Genomic DNA, 18,769 nt, shown 5'->3' with positions numbered 1-18,769 from the left:
TCCTTTAACATATCATTTGCTAAAGTTTATTTTGACTGAAGTCTGATGTCAAGTAGCATCCCCAGCAAATATTTAAGAATAAAATACCATATTGCTGACTTACGACTCTGTTGCTGTTGGTTTAAACTAACTATGGTTATAAAATCACTCGTATTGGCAAAGGTTCTGATAGCACAGCCGTAGTTGTTTGTATATAGGATTTTAAACCAGTTGTATTTTCTGCTATTACGTTAATGCAAAGCATGTTTTGACATCTTCCCCTTAGCTCCCGGACTAAACTGTCTGGGTTTGGAATTCTGTCTGGCTGCACTGAGGAAACTCTTCCCTCTATTCCCCACCTGAATCTCTTCTCGGTAAATAAAGGAGCCACTGAAAAGGTTAACTGTTTTTAAAGAAAACAAACCATTCTGCTTTTAAAGTTGGCAGTGCAATGGTCTTTACTGGCTACCTGCTGAACTGAGGCTCTCCAGAGGTGTTGGAAGCTGCTTCTAAAATGCTTCAAGTTCTTTGAAGCATGTTTGGCTCATAAATACCTACAGCTCATAGCCCATGAGAGACCTATGAGTCACAGAGTAGGAGTTAGGAAAGGGTCAAGTTATGGATGTTGTAGAAATCCCAATCCCAATACTTCAAGTAACAGAGTAAACTGTGATGCTTCATTTGACAGTGCTCCTCGACCTCTCTTCTCTGCCCTTCACAAATGTCTTTTTTCCCTTCTTTGTCTATTTGGGGAAGAACGCTACAAATGGGATTTATTCTGAAACGGTGAGATTAGTGTTAGCTTGTATCTTCTGGCTTTCTTTTTAAAGACAAGTTTATGCAATTCAGTCAATGAAAGGAAAATTAAGAGGGAGCGGTAATGGGTCGATAGCTAAACAATTCATAATTTAACAAGAAAAAAAAAAGTGAATCCCTGATACTGTTGGAAGATATGAATGCTGACTGATTCCTCGTATGCTTCTGAAGCTGTGCAGCTCAGACAGGAGAATCAGTTTGAGGTGATTTAATCAAGCCACCCGAGCAATCTCTCTTATGGAAAAAATCCACTGAAAGCTTCACAGCCCACACAGAGGAGCAGGGTCTTGGCTCTTAATGCCTCAGACTGATCTCCCTCTGCTTCAGATAATGACAAATCTTCATTGTTCTTTGCAGCAGAATAAGGGCGAAAAGTTGCTGCTGATAGTTCAGAGTAATTCAGTGTTTCCTGCGTTTTGCTTTTTTGTAAAAACCAGAATGGATCGATGCTTCAGGCAATTCTGGAGGATGCTTAAAACCGCAGTGCTGGAGGCACGGGTGTTCCAGCTCGGACAACACCCTTGCACCAGCTCTTCAGCTGTTCTGGAAATAAAATAATCTGCTCCTGGTTTTTGTAGCTTTGATACAAAAGTCTTTTAAGTCAGCTGCGGTGTCACTGTCAGAGAGGTTGCTCATGACAGTAACAAGTTTTGTTAATCCTTGCACTGTTAATTAGGCTCTTTGTGTGAATTTGCAAACATCTGGGTGACCAAGGGAGTTCCACCTTCTTTCAGGAACCTGGCAGAAGAGCCCCGATTCCTCCCCCATCACCGCCATTTCATTCGTATGATTTAAGAATTAAAGTCTGTGCCAGTCTTCCTGACGAGGGACCGGGAGCGCGCAGGTTATCGCGGTGAGGTGACCGCGCAGGGCGCGCTGTTTCGGTGATGGAGTGGCACAGGGGAGATTGTCTGCCCCGTCTGGGGGGGGTCTCTTGCCATTTAAAGTCTGCCTGTCCGAACAAGTGTGGCAGGCTGTTGTCATTTCAAATATCTATGAGAAAAAGAATAAGCCGGTGTCCCGGCCGCTGAGCCTTGCGGTCACTCGCTTCGTCAGGTCCTGTGCAATCACCCAGGAGAAAATGGTGATGCTTAGGATATTGCTTCTCACTCTGCCTTTTCTGCTCCCTTGTAAAATGCTGTATCGTATAAAATGTGCTCTGTTGCAAAACACTTCTTGACTGCAAGACTATTCCCAGAAAACTTCTCTCTTTGCTAGTGGGTGCTGCACTTTGCTACTAGTATTTGCGTTGCTGATTATTTGGCCTTAGGAGGATAGTTACTTTGTTCTCAGCAGCTGATGGCTTTCCTTTCCAGAGGAGATGGATTTGTTTTTTTCCATCCCTGAATAATTTAGATACTACTGATAGCTTAAAAATATTGTTTTGCAGAGTAACTAGGTACTTGGGTTAGACTGCAAATGAATATTCTTCTGTATTTCCACCTGCAAATTACAAAACTGCTACATGAAGTTTACTGTTACAAAGCTTTAGGGACTCTGATTTAGTTTTCATTTAATCAATTTATTTTGTAGAGGAAAATTTATATCAAACGTGGCAGTCTTTTTAATAGATATGTTTCAGAAATGAAATGATGTCTGATTCTGGTTCCAAATGTGCTGTGACATTAGTGTTAAAAAAAAACCCAAACCAACAAAGGAACCAAAAAACACAATTATTGCTTCTCTTAATTGTGAAATGGGCAGAGTTACTGTGTATAAAAGAGAGCTGTTTTAATTTTAAAAGGTTTTCTCATCCTCAGCTGTAGCCCACTATTGTCACTTACCAGTGCAGCCCCAACCCAGGAAATGTCTCATAATTTGCAAAACAAACATTTTTTTGGCTGGAAAGCATTTAGCCTGGAACCTTGAATTAAGATGTTGATATAAAGCAATAGGATGCTCTCAGTTGAGGAAAATACAAATTTCTTTGTTTGGAACATGGCAGTGCAAGGTGTGCTGCAGACCTGTACACAGAGGGTACCCTCAGTCGCACACCTCACATTGTCATGCTCCAAACAAAGAAACTGGTATTTCTAGTCCCTGATCCGATGCTCACGTGGAGGAGGAGTGTGTGAAGCTGTGAAGCAAAGCATGCCTGGCCTTCTCATTCCTTGCTAGCTGGGGTCTTGGCTGAACATTGCCATTGCTTGGCAGCTTGTGTGTTGACTGCAGTGGAACCTTCTGCATCTGAAGAGGGGCTCTGATACCAGGACCTGCTCTGTATCTGGGCTCCCTCCCAGGCTCTAGAGGCGTGTGGATGCTTCTCTCTGCTCCTGGTCTTCCTGCTGTAGCTCAGTTTGCAAGTGGAAGCATTCTTAGCATTCCTTCCAGTCTGCATTCTAGCCACACAACATCTAATTACACTTCTCCACAACAACTAGCCAGCAAATTAACATTATAATGGATCTTAAGGTTTTGTAATTACTCAAAAATGTCAATGGGCTGGAAGAGTGCTGGGCTCTGCCTGTCAGCAGCCTTTCCTCCCAGAGCAGTAGTGTGCACCCACTTCCCTCTGGTGCCTTTGGAATCTTCCTGCAGGTGAAAAATTTGTTGTCCTGAGGCCTTATCGTCCTTAGCAGCACCTTTCTCCTCTATTGTAAAGGCTTGTTCTGGTAATTACTTTGGATATAGGAGTGTCACCAAAGTTTGGGACCAGACTCTGAAGGGGAGCTGAATATGTCACTGAATTTCTTTGCTGACCTGAAGTATCCCAGCCATTTCTAAACACCAGCAGCTGCTGCTTTCTTTTGTCCTGTCCCAATTTTGATTTTTTGTTTCTTCAGGCAAAATGTCTACTGAAATTGCTGGAAGAGTTGCCTTTGGCAGGGATGGGGATGCTACTTGGAGAACTGGTTCACAGGAGGGGAGCAGAAAGCTTTGCACACTGCAGTCTCTCAGATTTTACCTTAGCGCTTGCACTTGGGCAGGACAACAGCATCCCTTCTGCTGTCCATCTCCCCTCCTTTACAGCTCTGTGACCCGTCCTGGCAAAATCAAGGCTTTATTATCACAGGAGCGGTACCACCTCCGAAGGGTCGCCTCTCACCAGTCCGGGGTTGGATGCAGCAGGAGCCGTGGGGATGTTTGCATTGCTTCACTCCGGGCACTAAACTTAAATCAGGATTTTAGACTCCCTGCGTAGGCAGCGCAGAGGCAGTTGCCTCCAGAGGTTGACTCAGAGTAGCTGCATCTCCTGGTGTACCAAAAATGAGCTCTTCAGCCCCTAATGAGGGCACTCGGGGGAGGTGGCTAATGCTGGGTGCTGGAAATCCTGTGCATCCCATAGTGGCTGCATCGAGAGCATCCTATAGCTAAATGGGGTATATTCATCCCTTACAAGGCTTTAACTCCCGTTTCCAGTTGAGTGTAGCCAGCATTCGCTTTTGGGAAAAGATCCATCTGCTATGAATTGAGGTTGCTGTCTTTTTGTAGAAAGGGGGAAAGGAATGAAATAATAGTTAATACTTAATGCATATGAGCAGCAATGCTGCTCGGGTTGCCTAGCAGCCAGTTAGACAAGCAAGAGAATAAAAAGGGCTGTCTGAGTGAATGTGGCTGGAGCTGGTTTCTTGGTTTGCGGGTGGAATCTGACCCATGCAGTCCGTTTTGTTGTTTTTTTTTTTTTTTGGGAGGGGGAGGAGATGGTGGAATTTGCCACTAATGGATATTTTAGCTCTGTCAGATCATCTCTATCCACTCCCCCACCCCCATCTGTTTTTCCTTTTCAGTTTTTCAAGTGTAACTTGGAAAGCTTTAACCAAAGGGAGGTGTTAAAGTTTTGTATGGTTACTGGAGATGGAATGGGCAAAAAAAAAAATCTCTCAAAGAGACTTTTCCCCTCTATTTAGGACTGTATCTCTAGCAGTCTGGAGATCATTAGCATTTCACGGCCTCTTCAATATACTGCTCAGCACACGCAGTAAATGCTGTATGGACTGGAAATAGCTCCTGCAGTCACACTTAACGCTTCTAACATTGCTCTCATTCTTGCAAGAAACGGATGTACATTTCATTTTCTGGAAAGCAAAAGTAGAAAGATACTTGGGAAAAAAAAAAAAAAAAAAAAGGTTGAGCTGCTATATGATTGCAAATAAACTGCTCTATCCAACATGGGGCCAGAAATTCCCAAAAGTATAAGGTTGGATTAAAAACCACTAGGAGATAAAAATAAGGGAGGCAGGCTGCCTGCTTAAATAGTGACTTTGTGAAATTGGGTGGTTCTTTTTACTTTTACAGTAAAAGTGGGAAAGCTGGAAACCCTTTTTCTTGTCAGGCATATCTCTGTGGGAGTAACAGGACTCGAGCAACTGAAACCCTAAAACCCCCCCCTAGCATCCACACTTGAGATGAGAGGTGTCAACTCTCAATTTTAATGTGTTTTCCGCATCCCAGCGGTAACTTTTTAGCATGTTACAAGTAGGAATGAGGGCCCTGGGCAAAAAGGAATGGAATGAGAAGAATCTTGGACTTAATTTGCCTATCTTAACAAGGAATAATAGTGGGTCTTTCAGGGCAGTTAGACTCTTTTACACGCTGAAATGAGTTGATAGGTCTTGGATCAATGCCAGCAAAGGTATCACTAGAAATTTTGGTGGAAGGACCACGATTGGGACAGGTCTGGACAGCGAGTCTCGGCTTGCTTCTCAGGCTGACATTTGAGTGAGACTTGAGTTATCAAGAGGTTGGTCAAGTTCATCTCTGCTGCTTCTGCTGTCATGGCTGAGATGCTCGTCTTAGCCAGAATTACCTTCTCTGATATGACTCTACAACTCGAAGACGGTTCTAAAGCAGGTATGTTTATTGCGGCGCCGGGGTGCAAGGGGATTTCTCCACAAAGCTTGCAAACCAACAGCACATTTTACCAGAAACTTCTGGAGTGTGGATATACATATTTATTGGATTACAGAATACAGATATACCTATGCATGAGTAAGGCTGGGTTAGTTCTAGGGGCTGGTGTCAGCAATTTATGTTCTCTTTGCGCCTGCACATTGCCTCCTGGGGGGCGTCTTCCGGGGTCTTTTGGAGGAAGGCTCACTGTCCTCCTCACCTTGTACTTTTCCACCCCGTTCCTCGGAGCATGAGCAGATTGTCCTAAATAATTTATTGAACAAGAGTGGTCCCAGCCGGTTTACTCTATCTTATCTAAAAACACTAGCATACTAGTTTCTACTGTTCATACATGGCTATCTATGCTCTGCAAAGACTCAGCGTGTTAGAACACATCTGCTTTCTGAGGACATGTCTCTTATTTTTGCTGAACGTAGTAGTTCTTGGTAAGTTTCCACAGAACAGCCAGGGCAAGCAGGATTATTAAGCAATATTCAGAAATTATAAATTGCTATAATAAGTTGCAAAGCAGGTGATCATTTCCCCGTATCGTCTGAAGTGCTTTACTTGGCCAAATGTTGCAATGTTAAAGCATCTTTTAACCATATTTCTCACAGCTTGGAGATTTCAATGCTGAAATCTACCATAAGGCAATAGGTAGGATGGGCAAGGATGCCATTACATAAAGGAGCTTGTTTCGAGTTTACTTTTTTGTGTAATGAGTGCGAATGCTACTGGATCACCTCAAATAGCTGCAAATGGTGCATATTTTATCCCTTTGCTGGGCAGATTTTTCAAGTGATGACATTTTTTAATTTTCAGTTGTCATTTTTAAGTTGCCAAGCTTTGCCAAACTGTTGGCTGTCTTGCACAAGTGTCTGCTCTCTGTTGAATGCTGCTCTGAACATCACAAGAAAAAGATCAGCTGCCTCCTTCAAAATGTTCCTGGATCTACTGTTCTCATGCAAGAGGCATGTGAGTCCCCCTGAGGAGGAGATAAATGCAATCAAATGCTAGAAGACCAAGGAGTAGTCTGGGGGCTGAGGTCAGCAATAGTTTCAAAAAAAAAAAAAAAAAAAATTATCCTTAAACCAAAGAGCAGAGTTTCTGAAAGACCTTATTTAAAAAGTGCCCAATACTATGGCTTTTTATTTTTTATCCAGTGGATGAGTGATTTGTGCTTTTCATGACATCAGCCCCAGAGAAGCACAACAGAGTGCTGCAATTGTGTAGCAGAGCCGTGGAGGACTGTGCCATTAGGAGATAAACGCTGAAGTGCCAAAGGAAGCACTAAAAGCACCCCACACTTCAAAATCGGCAACTTCAGTGATAAGCTTTATCGTTAATCGCTGTGAAGGTGAACTGATGTGATGCCAGCGCCTAAGCTTAGGTTTAAAAGTTGGAGGGACAAATTCTGCCCAAATTCTGCTCCTATTGAATTTGGGAGCCTGTGACAGCAGCATGTGGCCTTAATGATGATTAGCAAGCACAGCAGAACTTTTATGTTCTAGATCATACCACTGCGCCCAGGACAATGATGTTTCCATCAGCCCAACAAAAGCCTATCTCTATTCTTTATTTCCACAGAAAGCAAGCTCTCCCTTAAAATCCTCGGAGTGTTAATATTTTTTTTTTTTGCTTATGATTAGTCCACTCAAATTTTAATGTAAAAAATGCAAAGTAGGGAATTTAAATTAGTTTCTCATGTTCAGGGAACTAGAAGAAAACATCTTTCTGGTGAGTTTCTCCTCTTCATCAAATCAAAGGTTACTCAAAAACCACACATGCCCTCTCCAGAAGGCTTATTTCCCAGACAGACTACCTTTCCCTGGACTCATAGATACAACCAAGAAAAGCAAACCTGTTTTAAGCAAGCTAAATCCTGCTTTAAAGGGATCTAAATTCTGCTGGGAAACTTCTAGGAATCTACAAATAGGTGTGGGGGGGGGGGGGGAAATGAAGTTGGAAGAGTACTTGTTCAGGGCCTTGTGTGTTTGCGGGTAGCGGTGCTGGTGCCCGTGCCCTGCTTCCCTGGGCAGCGAACTGGGGACACGGGGCTTTGCATAATGACTCGTTACTACCGTCTCCAAAAGAGGTTAACTCCTTCATAATATTTTTAAAAACAAACCCACTAGCTTCCTTTCCTGAGCATCTGCTTTGAAGAACACTGTCCAGCCTGTTAATCCGTTTATTCTGAAATAACAATTAAAAAAAAAAAAATAAAACCAAAACAAAGCACCAAACCCCACAGTCCTCCCCCCTTTCAGTTACTATAGCAAAGAAATTATTTGTCAGTCCTCCCGGGCTTCTGAAAATACCCGCTGACATATTTAGTGTGCGGTCGCGGCGGGGCGGGGAGCGGGGATGGGGATGTTTGGTTTGGGCAGCGCTCCCCGCGTTGCCTAGCAACGCGCCCTGGACACGGGAGGGGACCGCGTCGCCCCTGGCAACCGCTGTTGCTCCCCAAACAGCGTGGGCCCCGCATCCTCCCCCAGCATCGGCCTCTTCCTCCGCCTGCACCGCGCTTCCGACGGGCTTGGGCTCATCAGCGGCACCAGGCAGGGCGCTGGGGGTCCCCCTTGCCCCCGAAACCCCTCAAGGTAGTCTCAGAATTAGGGCTAAAGACACGCCCCCGCCCCCCTTAGTTTATGATTCAAAAGGATTTAAATCTTCCCACTCAGCTTGATAGACTAAGCACAATCCTGATCCGTCAGCACAGTGCTGGAGGATGAGCTTTTAAAACTGCAGCTTTGCCTTTGCCCACTTAGTGGATGGATAAAATAAAGTGGTTTCTGGGTGTTACCTGAACCCCTCTCTGGCCAGACTACGGACAGAAAGTTTAGTGAGCTGAGATGTCTGTTGGGAAGCCACCCGCTCGTGTCTCCAGGCCAAAAATACTGCCCACAGGATTTTGCTGCATGGATAAAAGATATAACTTGGTTAATTCTAGTTCAGTAACAGTCAATTCTCTCTCTTTGGGAGAGTGTGAACTGTTAGAGCAGTGGACAGTTGTTGCAAGCCTTTATCTTCTCCCATTCATCTAGAATGTGGTCTGTGCTATTATTGTCCTCAGCAAAAATGCAGCAGTGCCCTTCTCCAAGTGTAGAATATTCAAATACATATTCCTAAACTGCGTTTCTAGGGCATCTAAAGCAGCCTTCTGATTTCTTTGCCTTTCTAAGAAAAATTGCATGTCTCTGGATAGTTTGTGTCTTCTATTTGGGGTCTTGTTTAGTCCTGGTCAGCAGTCCTGGTCACCAACAGCTGTTATGAACCTTAAATTTCCACAGGAATAAAACCCATTTCATTCCCCCTCTTCACCGGTAGCAGTACACTGGTCTGGAAAGCAATTGCTTCTCTCCCACTACTTGCTGAAACACGCACTGAATACTGCGATGGAGCAGTTGAATAACAACTGTGAGTTTAGTTGTGAGACCCCCCCCGTGCCAGCCTGTGGCTCTGATGAGCAGTGTGGATTTTGAACTTGGGGCAGTTGTATTGCACGGGTGGAAGCACAATCATCAACAAGCAAATCTCAGACTCTCGTGAGAGAAGTTTGCACGTCCCCGAGAGGATGTTTTGGTGTGGCATCATCACGTACAGGGCGAGACTCCATTTTCTGTGGAGTGCAGGAGCAGAGCCCAGACCTCCGTGGCGGTTCCTCCCCAGTAACACCAGTCCCTGGTCAGGGCAATGCTCACTGGGAGCGTGCCCAGTTAGCACAGCCTGGAACAGCATCTCGTGTGCAGGCAGAAGGACGGTGGGGTCAGAGCTCATGCAGATGTTTGAGAGAGACAAAGAAACTTGCCCATATTGTCAGGAGAAAGCAAACAAGCCCTCCTCCTCCTCCTCGTGCCCGCCCAGGCACTACCTGCCTTTCAGAGGGGAAAAGTGACTTCCTCTTATTTCTCTCCTTGCTCCAAGTCTCCTTCTGGCTTCTCAAACTCCCCAGTACAAACCCACAGCAACGCTAACGCTTGTGACCACTTGTTTATCCCCTGGTGCCATGTTTCAGTGTCCACCCCATGGTGGAATCTCTCCCAGAGACCTCTGGAGCTGATGCTGTAAAATCTGAGACATTGTCATCTCTTCTCTGAATGGCCACAGTTTATGTTTGTGGCTTGTTCTGCTTAACTTTGTTAAGCACCACAGTGCTTGTGAATGGTGCTACATAAATAAATAACAATATACTGGGCTGCGTTGGCAGTGGTTACTTCTATATTTGCTGTTCACCAGATAGGCATGGTGGAAATAGAAGTGAGGGCTGATAAATGTACAGGTTTAAATTATGCTGATGTCTTGGAATTAATTTAAAATAAATGACATATTCTGTAGTTTTCTGCCATAGGACAAGCTATAAAAGTGGGTCTTGCAAAAACGCAGTCGAGGATCAAGGTTTGCAGTTCCTTGTTCCAAAATGAGCCCAGCTCAGTCGGGTGGGGATTAGCTGTACCCAGGTACCTGGGATCATCCTGGGAGCATGCCCAAGCAGAGCTACAGACCGCAGGGGTCAATAACCAGATGTTCTGGTTTGGTTGATGATTGAAACTTTGAGATTTGTCCTAGAAAGGAACCTTTGAAATGCTTTTGTGCCAGGTTTTTGCTTGACGCGCTGTATTCCCCCTATTGAATCCCAGCCCTGGGAACCCCCTACAGTGCACGTATTAAAAACACGGGAAAATGACTGATTTGAGCCCAGAACTTGCTTTTGCCAGATAGCACCAATGCACATGTTGCAGCCAGTGTCTGAAGGGCCTGGACATGGAGTAGTACAGTGTAATACGTGACTTTTAATTCCTCCTTCCAGACGGGAAAGCTTCCTCACTGCTCAGCAGATAGCAAGACGTTGTTGCTTGGGTAGCGTTATTTGCCATCATTGTAGCAAAACTTTTCTGAAGTCAAGATTTAGCTGGTTAGTAGGAAAGAAGGAGTTTCAAGCACTTGTTGAAAAGGTCGTGCAAGGCTAAAAATCTGGAAGTTGTTGGACTTTTTCTTAAGAACAAACAGCTGAGACTCGTGCAGGTGAGTCTGTTGGGAGACTGAAGGTGAAATGCAGCACGGCAGTAAAGAGGCTGGATGCTGGCCCCTGCATTTCTGAGCACTAGAAGGGATGCATTCAGATCTGAAGGAACCCAGTCCTGGCTTTTGACACTTGAAGAGTGTTTGTATTATTAACCCAGAAAGAAAATAGGACAGGTTTTTGTCTGGGAGGGAGATTCTCAGTGTTACTTTGCCCATGTTCAGGTCTAAGCTCCGTGCACGTGGGATTTGTCCTCAGGCTGCTGCCAGCAACTTTAAACCATCACTGCTTCTGCTATTCAGTCTCAGCTGGCTCTTAAGGAAACTCCAAATTATAGGGCCAGCACAGATACATTCCTCACTCTCTTCTGCCTCTCTGAAAGTTACTTTTAAAGAAACAGCACAGATTAGTGAACTGCTGTTACACAACAATTACGTGTGCGTGTGTGTATATATATATTACTTGACTTGATTCCATGAAATCTAATTAAAGACTGAGTGTATATTTGTATTTTGGTATATTATTAACTTGCTAATAAAAGCCATTTCCAAATTTGTATTTTTCCATGAGGACCAGGTTTCTGAAAAAAAGAAAACAACCAGCAGCTATACTGCGTCCTGCCCTTGAAACACGTGTTTTGGGTTTATCTGTGTTTCCAGGTAACTAGAGCTCTTAGACAAGCAGCGTTTGCTTCTGTTTTAAATTAATTTAACCTAATCAGTGGAAGGCTCTGGTGCCTTCTCTGTAACATTTTGAGGCAATGTAATAAGCAGCCTCTACAGAATCAGCTTATTATCAAGTTCCTTGTCATGTTTGCTTCCCCCTTCCATCCCCTCCACTTACCACCACTTATTAAAAGGCTAAAGGTTAGGACACGTGGTTCAGGACGCTCTTTAGATGAGCCAGCTCAAGTGCCAGCTCCCGCTAGTCTGGAAGAGCTCGCTTTCAGCTGCGATGGGGCTAAGGGCACGTTCACACTGCTCTGAGTACAGAGACAGCCCAGACCTCTCCCCCATCCTCGCCTGGTTCAGCAGGGGCTGGCTGCGACAGGCGAATGCTGCTCCAGCCCTCGGGATGCGAACGGTACCCGAGTGCTTGTTGCTGGTAGCAGGACGCGGGGCACCCCCCTGCACTGTCCCCGGCTCTGTGAGGTGGCTCAGCGTCCCCTGGCTGCAGGCGTTGTGGGCTGAGGGGTTTTGGTGCAGAGGGCAAGGTTTTGATGAGCCAAGACTGTCCGCTCCTAACCTGCTCCCAGGTTTCTTGGCTCCCTCTGAAAGCCAGAACAGCAGGCTTTTCTTCCAAGACTTTTAGAACAGTTAAAAAACCAGGAAATACTGTCGCTCTCCTAAGTCAAGCTCGTGATTGCCAGTTGTACAACATTTTGGACAAGGATTAAGTTCAGGTGCTAAGCAGCCAGACTTCCAAATGCTGCAGCCATTGCCAACAGCTGTGCTGGGAGCTTTGGTCTCCGAGCATCTCTTGTATGGTCTGAAGGAAAAGATAACTCCTAAACAGGGATGGCTCAGCCATCCAAAAGCAAAGAGTTTCTTTTGGTTTCACAGATGGGTGAGCTGGAATCATGTTTTTCCAAAGAGGATGCAAAGATGGGGACACACTTGACCCTTGGTCTCGGTTCAGAGCCACGTGCTGGCCATCTGCAAGTGCCTGCTCGTGTGTTCCTCCAGCTTCTGTGTTTTATGGGCAGTGGAAAAAAAAATTATTAATATTTTCCTGATTCCAATTTCAGGGGAACGCCTGTTGTTTCTTGGAGATAGCATGCTTTAGAGACATGTGCAGCAGGGATAAAGGATGCATGTGGAGGCAGGAGGCAAGCTGGGTTTGGTACAAGTATTTGCTTTAGTTCTGCTCTAAGGTGGTTTAATTCACTCAATTGCATTTTCATTCACATAAAATAAAAAGTTTCTTCTTCCAAGGAATTAAACACTTCCTTTCTATGCTCTGGTTAAAACACAACTAATGCCTTTTCAGGGCAAATTACTAAATGCAGACTAAGCCAAAAATGTTCAGTGAAATGGAAAATAAATTTAAGAAGGTTTTCTTTAGTAAAATAAATGTGGCCTGGAGTGTGGTGGATGAAGTTGGTGGATAGTGTGCATCTGCTAGAAAAGAAAGTCAAAATCTGCTATTCCCTGTATTCCTTTTATTATTTTCAGTCACTTTAGAGAGCGTTGAGGATTCTCAGTAGTGAATCTATTAAATGTAAAAAACATAGTTCCTCTTTCTGTAGTCAGGGGAGAAAATACCACTTAGAGCCCGTATAGAATGTGATGGCTAAATAGCATTTTTATTTATTCTGAATTCAGTTACTGCTGTTCTGGTTTCCCTATTTATCTAAGCTCCAAGCCAACTAGACCTGAATAAAAGTTCCAGAAACTGAATAACTATTTTTATATGTAAGTCTTCCTTTCAAAGTATGTAAAAAATGCACAAAACCAAACAAAAAAAGGCAAAAACCTGGGTTTTAATTTTGATCCTAGCAGGTTAATGTCATGGATGAGAAATAATTCCTTTTTTTAAATGAAACTAAAATATTCCCATTATTTTCAGTAAAATACCAGATATCAGGAGATTCCTGTAAAGAATTAATAGCTGTATCATGAACTTGTATATGGAAATGTGACTGTATGTGATTCCCTGGTTATTTTACCCCCTGGTCAGCCCAAGAGCTGTTGAACAGGAAGAAAATTTGGAGCACAGACAGTGCACAGCTGAGCATCCTGGCTGCTGGGTATCCTAAATCTCATTAACAAAAAGGCAAGCATAATTATAGCAGGTTCACCTGGAAAAATAAACTTTTTCCACCTTTATATTTTAATTTGAAATCAAAGCCATGAAGTACATCCTTCAGTCCTCAAAAATCTGATTTACTGTTGATTCTTGTCCTTCAAGGCAGTCATTTTACTGGTGGATTTTTATGCCCTACATTTAAATCCTCTTTGCAAAGAAGTTGTAAAGCCCATTTACAAATGGCAAATGGAGGGAATTACTTACCCAGCAGAGGTAATAAGACCCACCAAAGTTTACTGGGAAGCTTAAATATAAGTAGCTATGAGAAACTGTCCCAGAGGTAGAATAACTCACTGTTCTTCTTAAAAACAACAACAAAAACTCATTGAAGACATTTTCCTTTCCCTCATTTAAGTCCCAGTATTATATTCTATTTCAAAAGTTCTGCCAGAAAAAAATAAATTTGAAAAGTTTAAATAAGATCAAAGAATGACCAAGCTTTGAAAAGCAAATTAAATAAAGTAGTTCATGATTTATCTTCAAATGATTGACTGAAACAATAGCCATTTTAATATTTTGAAAGTAACGCTAGTATGATTATTCTGGATTAAGGAAAGTGTTCACTGGTTGCTGGTGTGGGGTAGCCAATATGTTCTACATTTTCACTTTAAAATGAAATACAAATAATATTAAATAAATTTGTAAATACAAGACCTAAATACCCCACAAGAGCCAAGACTGCCAGTCCCACTCCTGATTTATGTAAGGCTGCTCTTAAAAAATAAAATATTCACTTCAAACGGTGACATTTTCTTCTAGTATAAAAACACCCAGTAGGTTGGCCCGCAGTTACAGCACAAGCGACCCTGGGCCTGAGGAAGGCAGGGACTTAAATCCTCTTTTATTTGAAGTCTTGGAGCCGCCTGGGATGGCAGCTGGTGCTCAGCTAGCTGTGTGCCTACATGTCCCGCGGAGCGAGGGCCAGAGCACCAAAGAAAAATAAACCAAATATTTCCCTGGGTCAGACTCCCTGCTCTGGCTCTGATCAGCAGCAGTCATTAGACGTCTGAGGTCTCGGCGTTTTTTTGTTTGAGTGTTCAGGAGCTGATAGTTTATATTAAAACATTCTGTGGAAAAATACTTGCAGTTTCTCCTCATCTCCTGGCTGGCAGAGCTCATGGGCTGCAGCACAGACGAGCACCCAGGAGCACCCTTCCCACTGCTGGGGGGCTCTTGCATCAGCCCCGCTCCCTTCCCAAGCTCTTTTCTGGGCGTGGGGACCGGTGCAGAGGATGCTGCTGCTTTTTCCCCCGGTGCAGAGGATGCTGCTGCTTTTTTCCCCTCTTGGCACTCCAAGGCAACTCACAGGAGGAAGCTGTGTGACATTCTTCTGCTGCCCCCTCCTTTTCTCCCCCTCTCACTGCAAACTTGAATGTGAAAAATATTTTTAAATGCTCCTCTTATCTCTGTTTTACCAGCATTTTGGAGCTGGTTTAGGCAGGAGAGATTAACAAAGGCAAGGCTATTTACATGAAGGCAATGTGGCTTATGAATGAAACGGTGACAATTGGAGTTTTTATCAACCCTCGAGGCTTGTAATATTACTACTTATCTTTCTCAAATGTATTCAGATTTTGACAGCCCTCTGAGACCAATGCTCGAAAAATACCTTACCTGGGGGAGTATTGGGGCTTTTTTAGGAGTGGGAAAACTGAAGTGCAAGGAAGGGGAAGCATCCTGTTCAAGGTCACAGAGCAAGCTGGTGGCAGAACCAGAAATAGCACCCAGAAGTTATTAGCTTTTTCTGGATTTCCTTTCCTGTCACTGCTGTTTGCTTGGATACCGAGATAGCTGTGTGTAAACAGAAGGTTTCCAGAGGCAGCAGCCTTGTTATCTGCCTGATTCATTCAGTGATGATGCAACCTGGAATCCAGATTTCTGCAATGCCTTCCACAGTCGTGATGCTGCATGTGACATCACATGCCATGTTGAGCAACCAGCCTTTTAAACTTGTCTCTACCTGTCTCGAGTAGGGCCCTTCTCACCACGATTTTATTCCTTATGAATGGTCAGATCCTGTCTGCTCATTCCCCTGGCGTACCTGACTTGTCTTTCTGCTCTTCTTAACCTGGTAAGGAGCCCTGGAGCAGAGAAAGTCAACTGTGCCCCACCAGCAGCTTTGTTGACTACTAATTAGCTCCTCAGTTTGTGCAGACTCCCCAGCACCAGGGGGGCTGCCAAGCTGTCAGGCTTTCACCGGCTGTCAGAAGCCACGAGACACCTTTTAATAGCTTCTGTCGGTCACTTCTGCTGCGAGAGCACTACAGCCTTCTCCCCCCCAGCCAGGAGCGGGAAGCAAACGTGGCTGGGATGAACCTCTCTTTCTTAGACCAGATCTAAGAGGAAGGCAGCAAATCTTAGATCTCTGGGAAACAGGAGGGCTCGCTTTTGAGCCGCTGAGTCTCTATAGGAGAGTCTGATCAAGAACACTGTAAAACTTCCTCCTCTGTGGGAGGTGAAAAATGAGATTGAGGGAGAGCAGTGAGTCCTTTCATGGGCATTTGTTTTCGGGATGTGGCAGAAGTGCCAAAGAGCTGCACAAGCAGACGGCCAAGCTCCAGCAGCCAATGTTTGTTATGGAGCTACGAGGGCGTTCCTTACTTTGCACGCACAACTCCCAAGAAGAGCAAAGAGCAGGACTTGGAATGCCACTTTTCCTCTCCTTGAAAGCCGATGCTTTATCCATCCTCTGGAGCCTTGGCTCAGGTGCAGGCTCACCTGGTAGCTGTGCTCCCAGAACATCAGCAAAGCTTCCTAACACCTTGCAGTGGTCTCTCAGAGTGTAGGAATTCTGTTACGTTGTCAGCTTCTCGTCAGCGCAAACTAATGTTAGCAGATGGCGTACACGTATCCATCTCCAATTCTCAGAAAGCACAGGATGGCTTTAATGGGAAACGAATTATTCTTTATCCAGGATGTTTCACTGATAAACAAATAATAATAAGTCTTGTACGTGTGCCTTGGCGGTCCAGTACTGGGTCTGTCTACCTTGTCTGGAAGTACCAGCTGCAGATTGCGTCGGAGTCTTTGTGTCTGGCTTGGTTGTCATCATTAACAGAGTCTGCGTTTTGTAACAAATCTGGAAATAACATTGATGATTTATTTTGGCAGCAGACAATTCATCTTCCACCCTGCTGCCTCTCTCTGGTCTCTTTTGGTCACTGAGGGAAACCAGAAGATAAAATTTATCAGCAGAGATGAGTAGGTGGTAATTTTGAGATAGCACCTCTTACAAGTGTCCTTTTCTGATTATAACTACACTTGAAAAGAGACCTTTCTGTAGAGCTGAAATGCCAAGAGCTGACCCTGCCACAACCATTCTCAAATAGATCATTAAAATATATTTGGCAACTTACCCACCTTTCTTCTGTAACCTCACCATGCTATATTTTTCCACTCACAAAACCCTAGAAAGCTGTGAAATGGAGCCCTGGGCACAAATGATAGACAGTAAAACACTCTCACAAAAGTTAGAAGAATATGTATGCTAAAAGTGACCCCTCTCTTCTGCCTGAGCAGGTTTATAAACCTGCAACCTTTGCCAAACATTGGGCAAACGTTTAGTTGCAAATGATTTTGGGCTGGAACAGGTAGAAGGCTATTTCATTAATTTACTGCGAGAATTATTATTTTCATGATCTCACAGTGCTCTTGCAACTGGTATCTTCTCACGAAGAGTTTTTGGCTAAAAACCATGCAGAGGCAGTGATGGGGAGAAGCAGGTGCTGCCTTTATATATAGAGGAGCTGCAGGGAATGGGGTCGTGCACGTCTGCTACGGGCAGACTTGGGGCCTACAGAGGGGCACGAATGGTGATAAATAGTGACTGAATTTCTTTGCCTTGTTTCTGGCTTGTTAAATTAATCTGGTGCTGTATTTGGAGCAGTGACTATGTGGGTTCTGTACCTGCTCTTTCTCCTGGATGCAAGAAAGATGATGTGAAAGAGAAAATCACTTGCAAGCTGTGAGGTTTTGGGGAAGTTGCGAGAGTAATTGTTGTGATTTGCTAATGGGTAGTGTGGGAATATGGGCTCAGCACTGACTGGAAAAAAATCTTAAAGAACTGTTTTATGAAGAATCTAAATATTTGGGGTTTTTTCAGTGTCTGAAGGAGAACAAACAGGCAATTTTTGTAACTTCACTTCCCCCTTGCATTTCTTTTTACCACAAAGAGCTATCGAATGAGCAGGGCCCAGTGTCCCTCAGTTTCTCATTTTTCCTTTTGGCTCTTAACTTGCACAAAGTTGAGGAAAAAATTTAAATATTGGATAGAGAAGGGAAATAAAATGAAAAAGATTTCATGCTGTTAGTTGGAAGCTACATTCAACTCAGCAGCGAGGCTGAGAAAGGAGAAATGACACTGCTCAAAATCTGGATGTTTCTGAATCTTTTGGTCTTGAAGAGACATCAGAAACCTTCCTAAAATAGGTTTTTAAACAGGAACTTTCACAAGAAACTGAGAAAAAAAGGCTCCCCCACCCCTCCATATTACATCAAAAACCCCAAAATGACATTGTCTGCTCTCGGGAAGCACAACCCTCGGTGTCCATCGGGCGGTTGGGCTTCAACATCCGCGGGGACGGGCAGGGGGTGCCGGGGCAGTGCCGTAGGGGAGCGGGGAGACCCGGGGGATGGAGAGCCTGTGCTGCAGGGCAGGTGCTCAGCCCTGCTCCAGCGCCATCTCTCCATCCCCAGGACATTCCCGTGTGGCCCTTGGGATGCTTCCCGAGGTGGCTGAGCCGTGCTGGGTGAGTGCTGGGACAGGGACTCGGGTGACTTGAAGATGCTGAGGGTGTCATCTCCGTAGGGTTGCAGTGTGGCAGCAGGACCCAAGGGCCGTGGCGTGTCTGTGTTTGGGGACCTTGGTGAGGCTGATGGCATTTGGGGGCACGGGCACGGATGGGGAGGTGTTTCTTTGCGGGGGTGGTTTGGGGTTTTTAAATGGTGGTGAATCACTGCTCTGCTGCTGTTTGTGTTTGATTATCGGTTGTGATTATAAACCCAAACTGACCACCCTACTTTTCAAATGAAAGCATTGGCAGGTGTGTACTTAGATTCGATTAATTTTATTTTTTGCAGTAGTTAAACATGATAAGGCAGAGGGGGAGACAAAATTATTTTTAAAATATGCTCTTACTCTTCCAGACCTGAAGTTATCCTCACTATGACACAATAATTTTCCAACACTACTTTTCAGCTATATTTAGAAGTGCATTTTCTGTTCCTTCCCTCTCCTTTCTGTGGAACAATTGTGCAACTTTCTTTTTTCTTAATATAATACTGTATTAAAATTAGCTCCAAGACTAAAAGGAGTCC

General features: G+C 44.3%; 1 protein-coding gene across 9 annotated transcripts in view; it reads left to right on the top strand.

Moving 5' to 3' along the window:
• The window catches only part of RFX2 (regulatory factor X2), a 60,700-nt gene that overhangs the window by 12,034 nt on the left and 29,897 nt on the right, over positions 1 to 18,769 (top strand). The window contains exon 1 of one of the 9 annotated variants that reach the window (XM_074808663.1): positions 18,080 to 18,201. The exons of 7 other annotated variants lie outside the window; for them this stretch is intronic. The gene's annotated coding sequence lies outside the window, so the exon portion shown is untranslated. One more of the 9 variants, XM_074808661.1, reaches the window with a different exon arrangement.

The sequence above is a fragment of the Strix aluco genome, chromosome 29, assembly GCF_031877795.1.
Source record: "Strix aluco isolate bStrAlu1 chromosome 29, bStrAlu1.hap1, whole genome shotgun sequence".
Classification (NCBI taxonomy): domain Eukaryota; kingdom Metazoa; phylum Chordata; class Aves; order Strigiformes; family Strigidae; genus Strix; species Strix aluco.
Note: the sequence above shows the minus strand (reverse complement) of the source record. Positions and strands in the feature narration are given on the sequence as shown.